Source organism: Grammomys surdaster, unplaced genomic scaffold, assembly GCF_004785775.1.
Source record: "Grammomys surdaster isolate TR1022 unplaced genomic scaffold, NIH_TR_1.0 217, whole genome shotgun sequence".
NCBI lineage: Eukaryota > Metazoa > Chordata > Mammalia > Rodentia > Muridae > Grammomys > Grammomys surdaster.
The window spans coordinates 2,307,768-2,324,262 of record NW_021604662.1 but is presented as its reverse complement, the minus strand read 5'-3'; the positions used below and the strand labels follow the sequence as shown (position 1 = coordinate 2,324,262).

General features: G+C 37.6%; 1 pseudogene across 1 annotated transcript; it reads left to right on the top strand.

Moving 5' to 3' along the window:
- The first annotated feature begins 15,665 nt into the window (after positions 1-15,665).
- LOC114625431 lies at positions 15,666-16,056 on the top strand (annotated as a pseudogene). The gene has a single exon (XR_003712077.1). The product of XR_003712077.1 is annotated as a 60S ribosomal protein L34 pseudogene (transcript).
- The last annotated feature ends 439 nt before the right edge of the window (positions 16,057-16,495 follow it).

Below are 16,495 nucleotides of genomic sequence, written 5' to 3'. Positions count from 1 at the left end.
TGGAGACCCTATCCCCTCTGTGTTCCTCAGTCCTTCCCCTAACTCTTCCACAAGACTTTCTGAGCTCCATCTAATGTTTGGCTGTGGTGGTGACATTTTCTTAATCAAGGCTCCCTCCTCTCAGATGATTTTATTTTGAGTCAAGTTGACACAAGACTAACCAGGACAAGGATACATCATACACTATCAAAATAGAATTATTTAAGACTCTGTGAGTGAATTGTTAAAATGATCTGTAATATCCATTTATCCTGTCTTAACTACAAAATCCATGGCTGGAATCATCTCCAACACATGTACAAGACAGGTTGTGGGTGCTCTACTGCTCACTGTCACAAGTACCATCTGAATTTCACAATAATAACTGGTTATATTACAAGAGTTTGTTCAGAGCATATCACTGGGAGGCCCTCTCTTTTCTGAAGGGAAACAGAGGAAGAATGGATCAGGGGAAGAGAGCATGCATGTGGGGGAAATGGGAGGAGAAGAGGGGAAACTTTAGTCCAGACATAAGAGAAAAGAATAAACTAAATAAAATACATTTTAAAAAAGAGTTTAAAAAACCAAATTAAAGTTTAAAGAGTTTTGAAATCACTTCCCCCTTCTTAAAGTGGTATCCTTCCCTCTCGCCCCTGATTTTCAGCCTACCAAACCAGAAGTATGCTTGCCATCATTGTATCATTGTAACTAAAGAGACTAAAAAAGCTTACCACATACCAATGAAAAACCATCCAATATCTGGTATCTAAGCATGAAAACCCAGTTGATCTGAGTCCAAATATAAATAAAAACAAAATGTACCATCTAAACCATGCTCCACCTAATTTGCCTTATCTCCAGTGTCCGAGAATAGAAGTTTGGAAACACTCCTCACCATAATGTGGAAATTACTTCTAGTTTCCAATCAGTTTCCAGTGAGTTAAGGGCTTATACTGTCAGAACCATCCGAGTTTTTACAAAGGCAATTAAGACTTTACCAGCTTGAGGCTAACATTCTTCAGATTCAATCAGATGCCAAAGCTGAAGTGAAATTCAATCTAAGTTGGGAGTGATTTTCATCTGGATTCTACTAACTGGAGTTAAATCATGAAATGTATATAAAAATTCTGAACTATTTTTAAAAGAACAAGATGTTGGCTGAAGCTGGAAGCTGCTAACATTTAACAATGTATATAATGTTTGCTCAGTGTATCTTGATCAAAGTCAACCTGAAATTTTTGGTAAGGACTCACACAAACTTCAGATCCCAGCTATGAATCTGTTTATTTGTTCATTTTGATTCTCATTGAAGGTTAAATTTCCTTAAGCCCTAATCTAATATAGAATTTTGCTCGAATTTACATAGATAAGTGAAGCAATTTATACTACCATCCAAAACATCTGTAATTTCACTTAAACTATCTGTTGATGCTGACTTTATTATTTCTTTAAATATCATCATCCTAAAACTGACTCTGGCAACAGTATTTCAGATTATACCAGAATGACTACTTCTCCTTCTTCTTCTTCTTCTTCTTCTTCTTCTTCTTCTTCTTCTTCTTCTTCTTCTTCTTCTTCTTCTTCTTCTTCTTCTTCTTCTTCTTCTTTTTCTCCTCCTCCTCCTCCTCCTCCTCCTCCTCCTCCTCCCCCTTCTCCTCCTTCTCCTTCTCCTTGTCCTTCTTCTTTTCCTCCTCCTCATCTCTTCCTCCTCCCCCTCCTCCGCTGTCTCTTTGTCATTAAATGTTTCATTCTGATATTTGAATGTTATCTTACAAGTATATACTGAAATATTTGTATGTTCAGCAGTATTATAAAAGTTATATTTACTTGAAATCATTTTAAGTCACTTGAACAAAAATATATAAAAAACAAGGTTCAAGGGCTCCATGGGTAATAGTGCCTGCTGCCAAGCCTGAGACCAACATGGAGAAGGAAGAAAACTGAATGCTGCAAGTCGCTCTCTGACACTCATGTGTTCTGTGGTATAGACACACATATACATGCTAAATAAACAAATGAATGAATAAATATTTTAAAATTTAAAAGTCAATAAGAAAAGACAAATAAGCTAATCTAAAACTGACCAAAAGATATCAAAGATGTGAAAATGACTAATATACACATGAAAAGATGGTAAACACTATACACCATTAGGAAAATATGAATAAAAACTATAATGACTTCATACCTAGTAGGAATGCCCATAATAAAAAAGTCAGAAAATGTGTGTTGGCATGAATGGAGAAATTGGAACCAAAAACATTAATGCTAGGAACGTAAGATGGTACAGATGTTTTGGAAAATGGTCCTGCAATTTCTCTAAGTGTGACACAGAGTTGACATATGACCTCCTAACATTCCACTTTCAGGTATAGTAAGACAATGGATGACAAGGTTATTTTGGTTAATGACTGGAAGAATATAGAAAGACTGATTATCCTAAGAGTATAATAGAGGAAGAAAATTCCTATCTCTGCCTAAGCAAAAGAAGCACCAAAAGAAATGGAAACTACAGGAGATAAAGCACGTTAAAAAATTTACAGTCAAGTGTTGAACAAAGGCTTTTGTAAATATTCACAAGCAATTTAAAAAGTTTGAAACGATGAACCCCAGAACTGAAAGGTTTTCATTAATTGAGAAGACTGTTCATGGTGTATTTTCTGCTTATAAACAAATCTAAAAATAATAAAGTAACAGCTAAACAAGCAACAAGGGTATATTTCTGAAAAGACTAACCCCTTTCCAGAAGAGTTTCTAACAAAACGAGGCCCTGTTATCGTAAGAAGTGACAGTGTCATGCATGTGTGCTAGCACCACTAAAGACCATCTGGTGGGACAAGATGTGGATGCTGAAGACAGTAAAACTCATCATCTTGAATCTATATGAGCCCAGGTTGGGTGCTTGTGGCTTCTTAAAAAATATTGTTTAGAGATGGCTATAAGTTAATGTAAACAGGCAGCTTTTGTGGAAATTTACAAGCCTGAGTAGTCATAGACCTTGTAAATAGGTAGCCTTGGCAGACAATACCAACTTAGATAAGGACAAGCGAGTCATAGGCAGAGTCATAGTGACTTGTCCCCTGAACCTTCACCCAGCCGATACCCGGTTCTGATGATATCTGTATTCCCCCTGAACACCCACACTCCAGTGTCATTCCCTTCCCCACATCCTGCCTTTCTGTATTTATAACCCCTGTGTGAATGAATTACGATTTGAGAAAAAATAAATTATAAAAAAAAATATTGTTTAGGGGACCAGAAATATGGCTTAGCAGTTGCTCTTGCCAGGAACTGGGTTCAATTCCCAGCACCCATGTGGTGACTTACAACCACGAGTAACTTCAGTTCCAGGAGAGCTGACATCTTCTGACCTCCATGGTCACCATGTATGCAAGTGGTGCATAAAAACAAACTGAATCTTTAAAAAATTGTTTAGTTAGAAAATTTCATATACGCATATGTGTTTTAACCAAATCCACTCCTTACACACCTCCCTTATCTTCAACACCACCTTGCCATCCCAACTTCATGAACTCTTTTAAATCTTAGAGTCTACTTAGTACATGGATATAAGACTGTCTACTGGAGCATGAATAGTCTTTCAGGGACCACATCCCTGAAGATAACCAATTGTCTCGCCCCAGCAGTCATCAAATGCCAGTAGTTTTTCTGCTAGGAGTGAACCTTCATGACCACCTCTAGCATCCATGCTGGGATTTTGGCTGGATTATTTTTGTACAGATCATGTGCATTTTTTCCCACAACTTCTGTAAGTTCATGTGGACAATGGCTAACATTGTTCTTTCTTTTTTAGTCATTATTTTCAGATTATAATTACATTTCTTCTTTCCCTTTTCTCCCTTCAAATCTTCCTATATACCCTTTCTTACACTTTCAAAATCATGATCCTTTTGTCATTAATTGTTGCATGTATGTATATGTATACACATATATTCCTAAATACAACCTGCTCAGTCTATATACTGTTACTTATATGTATAGTTTCAGGGCTGACCATTTGGTATTGGACAACCAGTTGGTGTGCTCCTCCCTGAGGAAGACTTTCCCCCACTCTTACTATTCTTTAGTTGCCTGAAGTTCTTCAGGTAAAGTTGAGACTTCATAGGTAGCTGCTTTTATTTTGAACAAGCATGTTAGAAGAAATAAGCTAAAAACAGAAAATAAATAAAGAATAAGCGTGTAAAACAGGAAATATTTGCAGTTACTTTTCAAGACAAAAATTACCACAAAAGACTCAAAATGTTTTTTAAAACTTATGATGATATATAAAGTAAATAAATTATAATAAATGAAAGTTGTTGAGGAAATATTTTTAAATAGAAGACTAAGATATAGCTCAGTGGTCAAATATTTCTCTTATACGTATGTAGGTTCAATACCCAGTGCCACAAAAATTTATGTAGCCTAATTGTATGTTGTTCAAGTCTATAATAGTTTATGATAACAACCTAATCCTTCAGTCACTTATTTATCGACGCACCTAGAGAAACTTCTAGTCCTGATAGCACCATTAAGTATAAGTGAGCTGTACCAATATATCAGTTTTAATCTTTTATGCTGTTTATATTATATATTGCTATATCCTTTCTATATTTATCATTGTATTACAAATATTTATAGTATCCATTAATCTGTTGTACAACTTATTAGGAGCAATAAGGTATATGATATACACCACAAAGATTTATGTAAAAATACAGTGTTCAAATAATGAAATAAACTTTCTTAGAATACATCCCCATCATTAAGCAAAACATGATTATATGTACTCATAACACATAAGAACATACATTGGCATGAATATTTATACCAGTATTATTAATAATAATTTGAAACTAGATATAAAGTGAATATTTATCAATGAATAGTTAAATATAACTTTGTGCATCAATATAATGGAATGTTATTCAGCCATACAAAGGAATGAAATTGTATATATACTATGGTCCAAATGAACTTTGAAAACTTTGTGAAAGTTGAAGGTCACCAAACACTGTTTTGCGTGACTTTTTAAATGAAATATGCAAAAGAGGCAAAATTATAAATCTAGCAAGTACACCAGTATACTTTAGAACTTCCTAATTTGCAATATTTAGGTATTTAAAAAATGGCTGTAGCAATAAGACCAAGTTTTAGGTAATAGGAGGTATGTAAATAGTAAAGAAATAGTTATTAAAAACATCAATATTGTGGATGTATTAAGAAAGTATAGGGAGAAACTAATTATTCTGGAAGCAGAAACTTTCTTATAAATTTGGGAGAGCTTTGGAGGAACATACCAAGAACATATATGGAAAGTAGAATCATAACTCCCTTAGTTAGACAAAAGAAACCCATCTTTTAAGTAATAATATCAAACTTGGTGTCACATTCTGTGGCCCAAGCCAGGTCTGGCCACCCATCTTTCATAAGCCAATTAAAGGAGCCAAACTAAAAGTGGAAAGCAGACTCTTTGGTAATAAAGCCAAAGAGGCCCAGCAAATGAACTCCACTCCTTTGTCTATCTTCTGGGTGCTGGAGTGAGATTAAAGTTTAGTGGGCCAAGGGCACACCTAAGTAGTCCTATTCAGTGTGTCATCTCACCAACTACTAATCTATTGTTGTCTTGGCCACAGTCTCATCCTATAAAATGGTATGACAAGCTGTTTGTCTTAGGATTTCGTTGCTATAAAAAGACACCATAATCAAGGCAATTCTTATGAAGGAAAATATTTAATTAGGGCTGGATTACAGTTTTAGAGAGTCAATACATTATCATCATGATAGGCTGTGCTACACTTCGGGGTAGGGTCCTGGATGCTATATGAAAGGCTGGTCAAAACCAGGAGAGCAAGCCAGTAAGAAGTATTCCTCCATAGCCTCTGTTTTAGTTCTGCCTCCAGGTTTCTCCCTTGAGGTCCTGCCCTGACTTTCATGAGTGATGAAGTATGACCTTAAACCTGTAAGAAGAAATAAAATCTTTCCTCCCCAAATTGCTTTAAGTCTTGGAGGTTTGTCACAAAAATAGAAAACTAAGACAGGCCCTTTTCTAGCAAAGTCTACAATAGTCTGTTCCAGTCAAAGTTTCAACCTTCTTATTACAATTTCATACCTTATGGTTATCGTTTCTAATTTATTTTCTACAAAATGGTAATACATTGTTTCAACCTTATTCTATTCTATTCATCTAAAATGTCATTTACAAAAACAAAAGGATACCTTTCTTCTTTTCTATAAACGGCAAATTAGCCTTTTTATGAATTTAACAGGCAGTATTAAAAAGCAAGCTTTCCTTTTTTGAGATTAAATATTTTCTTTTTTTAATTCTTTTTTTATTGGATATTTTATTTACATTTCACATGTTATCCCCTTACCCCATTTCCCCCTCCCACCCAGGAATCCCCTATCCCATTCCCCCTCCTCCTGCTTCTATGAGGATGTGTCCCCCACTCCACCTCCCCACCCCCGAATTCCCCCACACACGGCGTCCAGCCTTCATGGGACCAAAGATCTCCTCTCCCACCTATGCCTGACAGGACCATCCTCCCTTGTATATACAGCTGGAGCCATGGGCCCCTCCCTAAGTGCTCCGAGGATGGTGGTTTAGACCCTGGGAGCTCTGGTTGGTTGGTATTGTTGCTCTCCTCATGGAGTTGCAAACCCTTTCAACTCCTTCAGTCTTCACTCTAACTCCTCCATTGGGAACCCCATGATCAGTTCAATGGTTAGCTGTGAGCATCTGCCTCTGAATATGTCAGATTCTTGCAGACCTCTAAGGAGACAGCTATGTCAGGCTCCTGTCAGTATCCGTGCAGTTCTTTTAACCAGGAACAATTCTGGGTCAGATTTTTTGACTTTGAGATGGCAACCCCATTCTTCTACATGCTGACCTCCAGTTGAACCAGCACCATTTGTTAAAAATACTGTCTTTTTTCCACTGGATGGTTTTAGCTCCTTGGTCAAAGATCAAGTGGCCATAGGTGTGTGGGTTCATTTCTGGGTCTTCAATTCTATTCCATTGATCTTCCTCCCTGTCTCTGTACCAATACCATGTAGTTTTTATCACTATTGTTCTGTAGTACAGCTTGAGGTCAGGGATGGTGATTCCTACAGAAGTTCTTTTATTGTTGAGAATAGTTTTCACTATCCTGCGTTTTTTGTTAGCCTTCCTCTATGTGAAAGATAAACAGATTGAAAAAGAAATTAGGGAAATGACACCCTTCACAATAGTCACAAATAATATAAAATACCTTGGTGTTAATCTAACCAAGCAAGTGAAAGATCTGTCTGAGAAAAACTTCAAGTCTCAGAAGAAAGAAATTGAAGAAGATCTCAGAAGATGGAAAGATCTCCCATGCTCATGGATTGGCAGGATTAATATAGTAAAAATGGCCATCCTGCCAAAAGCAATCTACAGATTCAATGCAATCCCCATTAAAATCTCAACTCAATTCTTCACAGAGCTAGAAACAGAAAAAGCAAGCTTTCAAAATTATGTTCATGGAAGACTTGTCCTTTGACAAAGAATGTGGGGGGGGGCAGTCAGATGAAGTTAATTAGGAAAGGAAATAGTCAGATATAAGGAAATTCTTTTTAATTTGCATTTTGTTTATATTCAGGCTTTCTATATAAATTAAGCCTTACTGTATGTATCTATTCTCTGCTATACTCTTTATACAGGACATAATTCAAAGTTCTTTGGCATGATAAATTTGACCACTTTATGGAAGGCTATGAATATATACAGGCCATGGAGGAATGCTGCTTATTGGCTTGCTCTCCTGGTTTTGATCAGTCTTTCATATAGCAACCAGGACCGCTACCTCAAGAGTAGCACAACCTATGGTTATCTGGGCCCTGTCACAGAAAAAAGAATCAGCATCATTGTTAATGTTTTCTTCTGTTCTCTGGTCTCTAAACAGGAACTTCGTAAATCACAATGGTCCATCTCAATTTGCATTGTGACATATGAAACCGCCAATTCTCAGACTTCTAAATCCCTCCCTCTGATGCTATAATTCTCTTTCCTGCATCTTAACACATCATAGGTTTCAGTTTTCATTTTCTGGCTATGTGCAGACCTCTACTCTTACTCACTTCTGTACCTTTCAACTATACAGTGCCTTATCATTTTAAACTTCCTGGCTGTTCCATACTACTGACAGTGTTACTAAAAGGCTGGCTACTGTCAGCTGGGCTTGCCATAATTGCTGCTATCTAATCTTAGATGACTATTAACTGCTCATAAAATCCTTCCACTTTCCTCTATAAAAAAAAAAAAGTTTATGAGGTGCCTCCACAATGTCTCCTCTGATCAGTCACTGTCTATGAGCATAGCATTTCACCTTGAATTCTCTCCAATTCAAACCTTCTGCATTCTAATCCGCACTCCTCTCTCTCTCTCTCTCTCTCTCTCTCTCCCTCTCTCTCTCTCTCTCTCTCTCTCTCTCTCTCTCTCTCTCTCTCATATCTTGAGGCAAAAACAGCTCTGCTTGTTACTACTGTCACCATCCTCCAGTTCATCATGGACAATGATATTCTGCCTAAAAAGATGTCAATCTCTTCCTCAAAATCTTCCAATGAAGTAGAATTGCATTAACCAGCCATCCATAGCCTTCCATAAAATAGTCAAATTTATCATACCACAAAACTTCAAATTATTTCCTGTATATAATGCCCTAAGTTTACATCAACTGAAACCATTTTTTCTTTTTCAAGAGAGGCCTGAATTCCATGTCTCAATACTTGATAAAGCCAAGGTATTGTCTTTTATTTCTATAATTGGAATTTAAATCCTAACTGCATCATTTGGCAGTTGGGTAACTTTCATTAAGGACATAGAATTAGTTTCCATTGGTTTACTCTCTAGTTACTTGTGAGAATCAAGTAAAATGATAGTTGCAGTACTAAAAAATAAAAACCTATATAACACTAAGATACAATGGAGAGTGTTGTTTTTTATTCCACAAATATTCATTTAGCACCCACTATTGACAAGTATTAGTACTGCAACTGTTCACTTTCCAAATGAACATTATACATGTACTTACAAAGTAGAACAAATATGCACCCGCTGAGTTAGATAAACAAAAACAACTGAGAAGATTCAAACTCACATAAGCTAGGGATTTGGAAATAAAATTAAAACAATAGTTGCTCATAGGTTGATGGCCAGTTTCAACTTAAAAACCACCCTCCTGTAGATTATACACCATCACTGTTGCATTTGTAGACATTAAACTGAGTTCACATCAATTACTTTGATAAGGGGATTCTGAAAATTTAGGAAAATCATACTGGAATCTTTCATTCCTCAGAAGATTTTAAGAACTCTGTTGCTTTAGCTAATCCCAAGTCTTGAATCTCTTCAGTCCATCCAGATGGAATGGTCAGGAGCAGATTGCACACATACGCTTACAAGAGAACATGGCTCGATAAATATAGCTTCCCTTTATGATGGCTGCAATCTACTTTGTAAAGAAGACTTTACTGAAAAGAATGTTGTTGTTTTCTTTCACTAATCATCAGTACAAAAGAACATGCCAAATGGATATTTTCTCCCCTACTAACAGACTTGCTATGCTGGTACCCCATAACTGAATTGTTGAATCCCAGGGAATTGGGGGGGGGAGTGGGTAGACAAAAGGTACCCAGCGAACAAGCTGTTTCTCTCTCCCTACCCCTCTTTTTGAAAAAAAAATCCAAAATAGAAATTTCAAAGCTTAAAAAACTTCGAGGCAATTTAATTTAAGTTGCTTCCCATGACTTTAAACACTGAATATTCACACCTACGTCAGTACTACATTGAGAACCTCCTACTCAGAAACTGTATTTAGGAAAGGAAGGATGCTGTGGTCTGAGATGAGGACTAGATTTGAGGGATCTTAAGTTCTGAGAAGAATTTTTTAGTAAGACTCCAAAGTTCAGCAAATTTTATCTTTTCTCCTCCATGGAGAGTCTGGGTAACATTCTCATAGAGCCTTTCCTTATAAATAATTATGGGAGATCAAACAATGATTATGAGATAAAATATAATTTCTTAGAACTTATTTCATGGCTTACATATATTCTGATTCTAACAGTGGTGTTGTTCCTAAGAATCTGCATGTACATCGAGTGAGTTTCAGCTCCAGAGAGTAACTGATAGAACCCCAAAGAATAGGCATGGCTGTGTATTGATGAGAACAACAACACATACAATAGAGTTTGTGTCACTGTTAGACTTTAATGTACAGGGCAGATTTCCAGATCATCCCTCTTTTGAGAAAATACATTTTAGCTTTAGTGTTTAAGCTATAACATGGTCAAATTGCATATCTGGTCTATTACTTCACACCCCACCATTTTCGTGTTTTTTAGCTTAAGCCAAGCCAGGTGAGTAGGCGTCATCCAAGATAAAATCTTGCTGACTTTTTTTTTCCTCCAAAGAAAAGCTAGGGAACAGGAGGTAATAAATGCTATGCTTCCTACTCAGACTCTGTCACATAAGATGTCAGTTCTTTATTTTAATTATATTCCTTGCCAGCTCAAAGAGGCAAGTAATTTTGCTGCATATTATCCTACCTTTGTCAGAGTTCTTCACAAGCAACAGTGGAAGGTCTTTCATTTGTTGTGCCAGAGTTGGTCTTAACATCCAGTTCCCAGCCATTCTCTTACATCCTGAGAAAAGAACCAGTTTATGCACTATCAAAAAGGTGAAGCAGACAAAATGATTACTGAAATGCCACTATATTTGAAACATAAAATCCTCTCCGAAGCAATGCAGCAATAAAAAGAGTTTAACAATTTATTTCAAAGAGGAAACCCTACACACACACTACAGTCAAGTTCTGGTATTGATCAAAGGGGTAATCAAAATACAAACATGATCAAGAAGATGGGGTGGATGGAAACCTAAGGGTCCCTCTTATTTGGATATAGGAGATCAGGTTACAGAATGATGATTCTATTTGTGTGCTTTATACAGAGACCACAGATAGAATGGTGAGGAAAGACTATAGAGAAGGGAAGGAAAATATTAAGGAAAATGTACACTACAAATCCCACCATGACAGCAGCAACTGAAGTGAAATCCCGACAGAGACCCTTAGGAAGCAGTACAAAATACATACTTCATGATTATCCTATTTTATAGGGGATAATTTACTGGAAATAGATACCCTATTTCTGGCAGCCATTGGTTTAGGGCTACTGATGTAAAAGTAAAGGGTTTACTTCACTGCTGTTTGCCATCTGCTTTTCCAGTTTCAAAAAAAGTCCTCATGTTCAGAGATATAGATACTAGAAGGAAGCTAGAACCTGGTGGCTGTCCAGGGTCAAAGAAGAACAAGCACCATATTATTAGCTTCTTCTATGCATCCTCTTTGTACTGGTTTGGGGTTTCCTGAGTGAGAATGTTGTACTGGTCTCTGATTACTGAAGCTGTAGATACAGCTGACAGAAGTAGCAAACAAAGACACATGATGAAAAGAAGGTCAATATATAAAGGAGGGAACAACAATCCACTCGCCCTTTTCTTTCCTTACCAGTATCTGCCACTTGCCTTTCCTCGGGTGAGACACCTTTGCCTTACATGCTAAAAGTCAAGGTGTTCGTCTTTTTTTGATTTATCTGTGGAGTGATGCAAAACATGGATTTTAACCTTAAAACAGAATGATCTGAGTCTTTCCCTATATGATATGTAGGTTATAATTACTAGCAAATAAGTAACACATGCATATATTTATTGAGGGTTTTAATTGTTTATTTTTGAAATTTTTTCATACATGTAATATGATCTCATACATGAAATATGATCACATCCACACTTCATTTCATTCTTCCGATTTCTCCCATTTCGCGCTCAGCTCAACGTATTTCTATCCCAACTTCATATTTTTTTGATAACTCACTAAGTCCAGTTAGTGCTTCCCATATGTGCAGGGGTGTGGAGCATCCACTGGAGCAAGGGAATCCAACAAGTAACCACATACTTGAGGAAGAATGATACCTTCCAACAACTACCCACTCTTAACAGCTTCTACAGTAAGTGGGGCTTGGAAATTCTCTACCCTAACTATATTTGGAGTTTGGCAAGCTTGATCTTGTGTAGGTCTTGTCAACTATGCTAGAAGTTTGGCTGGCTCGATCACATATAGGTCTTGTGTAAATAACCCAAGCTATTGTGAGTTCATGAGTGCAATAGCCATTCCCTGACCACAAGACAGCACTTCACAGCATTCCTCCCCATCCTCCAGCAGGTAGAGTCATTTCACCTCCTCTTCAATGTTCCCTGAACCTTGGTGCTAGTGGGGTTAATCTAGTCATTTCATTTAGGTCTAAGAAGTCAGTCTTCTACTCGCAGTGGTTGAATTGGTTATGCTTTTCTGTGCTGATTGCTGCCCTCAGTAAAAAGAAGCTTCTCTGATCAAAGCTGAGAGTAGCCCAGGTCTATGTATGTAAATATAAATATTTAGAAGGATGCTTGGCAGTAAAACTTAGCAAAATAGCAATAGCCTTGGTGTCATTATACCATATACTCTTATATGCCACTATACCAGATACCATATGGTATATGACTATATCATAGGGCCATAACCTCCCCAGACATGGACTTTTACCAGGATTACAGTACCAGGCATGTTATGCCCTCCTGTGAAGCAAGCCTCAAATTCAGTCAGAAAGCCATTGGTTACTTCATAACAGTCAAGCCAGTGTTGATCATGTTGGCATATCTCACCTGGCAGGTCAGCACTACAATATGCAAGGCCTAGTGCTGAGTAAGAATATAATGATGTGTTTCCTCCTTCATCAGCCTGTATAGCACATTACACTATTAGGAAAAGTAGTCACTGGGAGGAAGCTTCTCAGTTTGCTTGCAATCTCTATGTCCTATAGAGAAAGTGTGTGGTGTCTTCAGCAATTGGAACTTACAATGTAGTTACTGTTTGAATAACAAAGGACAACTGCAATAGTTTTTGGTTGGAGGACATCTGATACCTCCATGACCAATAACTTTTAGGGAGGTATTCAATGCCTGGCACTGTGATTTTCACTCAATAACCTCTGTCTTCTGGGCACATCATTGTCCACCTACACAGAGCAATTCCATTCTAATTCTTTATTATTATTATTTACATGGATAAGAGTTTTGACTACATGTTTATCTGTGCACCACATTCATGTCTATTGCCTGAAAGGTCAGAGGAAGGCATTGGATCCTCTGGAACTGGAGTTACATATAGTTGTGAATCACCATGTAGGTGCTAGAAATTGGACCTGGGTCCATGAGAAGAGCAGCCAGTGCTCTCAACTGATGAGCAATCTCTCTTGATTCTCAACTTGTTTTAAGTTGTATTTGAAACTAGCATACTAAGTAGTGGGTTTCTGTAAAGTGTTTTCATGAATTCTTAGTTTTGGTTAACCCATCCACTAACTCCTTTTTCTTTCTGTTCTCATTCTTACTTAACACTTTAACCCTTTGTTATTTCCTCTCTTCTTCCAGTTTGCATGTCTCCTTTTCTCTCTTCAGTTTGGAAAGACTTATTTGACTTTTAATGGAGAGAAGGCAGGAGGTTGCACACGGAAGTGCAGATGCCTTCAGAGGTCAGATATACTGAATACTTCAGGGGTTGGAGTTTCAGACAGGTGAAAGCTACCCTGTGTGGATCCTGGGAATTGAACTCTGGTCCTTTGCTTTTAAATGCTGAGCAGTCTCTCCAAACACTATTTTTATTTTTATTTTAAGTTGGGTTATGAGTCAGCCAAACTTCCCCCTTTCCTATACCCATCCTTTGAGTTAGTCCTTCCTGTCACCCTGTTTCCCCCATACTCCCATACCCCTTCTTCTTAAGCCTTCCTATTTCCACTATTCCAATTCATTAAGGTGTCTTTCCTCTGTCGAAATGTGTCTTTGCCCAAAAGATTCTCTTTTGGTTTTTCGGCATTTACTTGTGCTTTAAGTTAAACATATAAAATGAAACATTGGGAAAGAGTGAGAGCTGGCAAAATGGTGTTCTCCAGGGAAGAGCAAACCAATTGGTTGTCCAATAGCGCATGGTCAATCCTGAAGCATATACATTCAAGTAACATTGTATGTGCCAAGCAGATTGTATTTGTATATTAATACACACACACACACACACACACACACACACACACATGCATGCACACCTATATAACAACAATCAAAGAAAAGAGGCCATGAATTTGAAAGAGAGCAAGGAAGTGCAAGAGAAGGGATAAATGATGCAATTATAATCTAAAAAATAAAAATTATAATAACATTTTTAAATTATAAAGAAAAAATATTTGAAGTGCAAGTTGCCCTTCTGAGCCTGAGTTAACTTACTCATTATACCTTTCTCCAGTTCCATTCATTTACCTTAATATTTCATTGTTTTATTTTATTTTATTCTGTTTTGTTTTGTTTTGTTTTATGTGCATGGGTGTTCTGTATGCATTTATGTCTGTGTACAATTCATGTGCTTGGTGGCTGTGAAGGCCAGAAGAAGGTGTCAGATTCTCTGAAACTAGAGTCATGGATAAAATTATTAATTATGCTCCTAAAGACTAAGCCACCAACCAAAGAGCATACACAGGGTGGCCCAAGCCTCATATCCCCACGTCACCTTGTATATATGCAGCAGAGGGCTGCCTTGTCTGGTCTCAGTGGGAGAAGATATGCTTAATCCTGTAGAGTCTTGATGCCCCCAGGGAAAAGAGATGGGGGAGCACCATCTCAGAGGGGAAGGGAAGGGGGAGGTGGTGAAGAACTCTGGGAGGAGAACCAGGAGTGGGTCAACATTTGGGATGTGAAAAAATAAAATAATTACTAAAAATTAATTTTTTTAAAAAAAGAATTGAACCTGGGTCCTCTGAAAGAGCAGTTTGTGCTCTTAACCTCTCAGGCATCTCTCTAGTCCCACAAGATATTATGTTTATGCAATTCGTATGCATTATTCATTTAATCTATACAACAACATTATGAGGTGGGTACTTTCATTATCCCTCATGTCTGGATAAGGAATGAAAGATACAGAAAGATGAAGCAGCTTGTTGAAGAAGACCAAGCTAGAAACTATCCTAAACAATGATGTTAATAATGGAAAGGCGATAAACAGCACAAAAGGACCACATTTGAGTCCCTAACACCTAGAGCAGAAACTTACCTTGACTCTGTCACCTGCCTATGGATCCTATTCCTTTAATTGGGCTATCTTGACTGGCCTCAGTGGAAGAGGATGTACTGAGTCCTTCAGTGACTTGAGTTGTCAGGGTAGGTTTGTACCGGGGTGGGTGGGGCTCCCCTTCCTCAGAGGTGAAAGGGAGGATATGGGATGGTACCTTGTGAGAGGATGATTGGGAAAAGAGGTAGGCAGCGAAAAGAAATGAAGGTGAGAAATGCAATATGGAATATAGAAAGGAAAGGTTGTGGGCCAAGGATCAGACCTGAGGACTTCAACAAACTAAAAATAGGAAATAATTATTAGTAGTTATCTAATCCCTTTTCCTACAACAGAAAAAGACCAGTTTGAAAGAGAAGCCACCAGACCACCAGTATCTAAATAGTGCTCAGATGCGCTAATGTATACCCAAACATCACTCTTACTACTGCAAAATTGATAAGCTAAATTTAATAAAAGTAGCACAATAAATGTAAAGGAAAGCACTTCCAGGGATGGTGCTTAGAGTGGAAGGTGCTCAAAATGGTCCAGCGTTTGACATACCGTCATAGGCTTTCCTACTACACAGCCTCTAACAAAACCAGGCTGTCTCGAACCCCTGGCAACAGGATTGTTTACCTTTACACCAAGAAGGTTGGGAAGGCACCCAAATCCGCATGTGGTGTGTGCCCAGGCAGACTGCGAGGGGTTCGTGCTGTGAGACCCAAAGTCCTTATGAGATTGTCTAAGACAAAGAAACATGTCAGCAGGGCCTACGGTGGCTCCATGTGTGCCAAGTGTGTCCGCGACAGGATCAAGCGGGCTTTCCTTATTGAGGAGCAGAAAATCGTTGTGAAAGTGTTGAAGGCACAAGCACAGAGTCAGAAAGCAAAATAAATATGCATTTTTTTAAGTAATAAAAATCAAGGCTTAGTCTACAAAAAAAATGTAAAGGAAAGATGTTGCTTTTAATTAAGTTTGCTCTTTCTTTGGAATTAATTTCCAAATGTAAACAAGATGTTCATGTTAATCATAAGCAAGATGAGATGAAAATGGGAAAGGTGTAGTTTTATAAGAAAGCCTTGAAAGATAATAAAGTGATAGTTTGCCTTTGAACAGAAAATAATTCTGGATGGAAGATGTTGCAGGCTCTATACCTTGTAAATAACCCATTAAATCCTTGAAATACTATTTTTCTTAGAAGCTACGCATGCAATGAGCTTGTGAGAGAGTTTTGGGTGGCTTTTGTTGTCCAGCCTTAGCCTATCAATAACACCAGGAAAATAGCAGCAGATAAAATGCCAGACTGGGACAAAAGCCACTGCAATCTTTTCTGGAACTCTGGTGCTGTAGCACAAAATTGCAATCCCAGA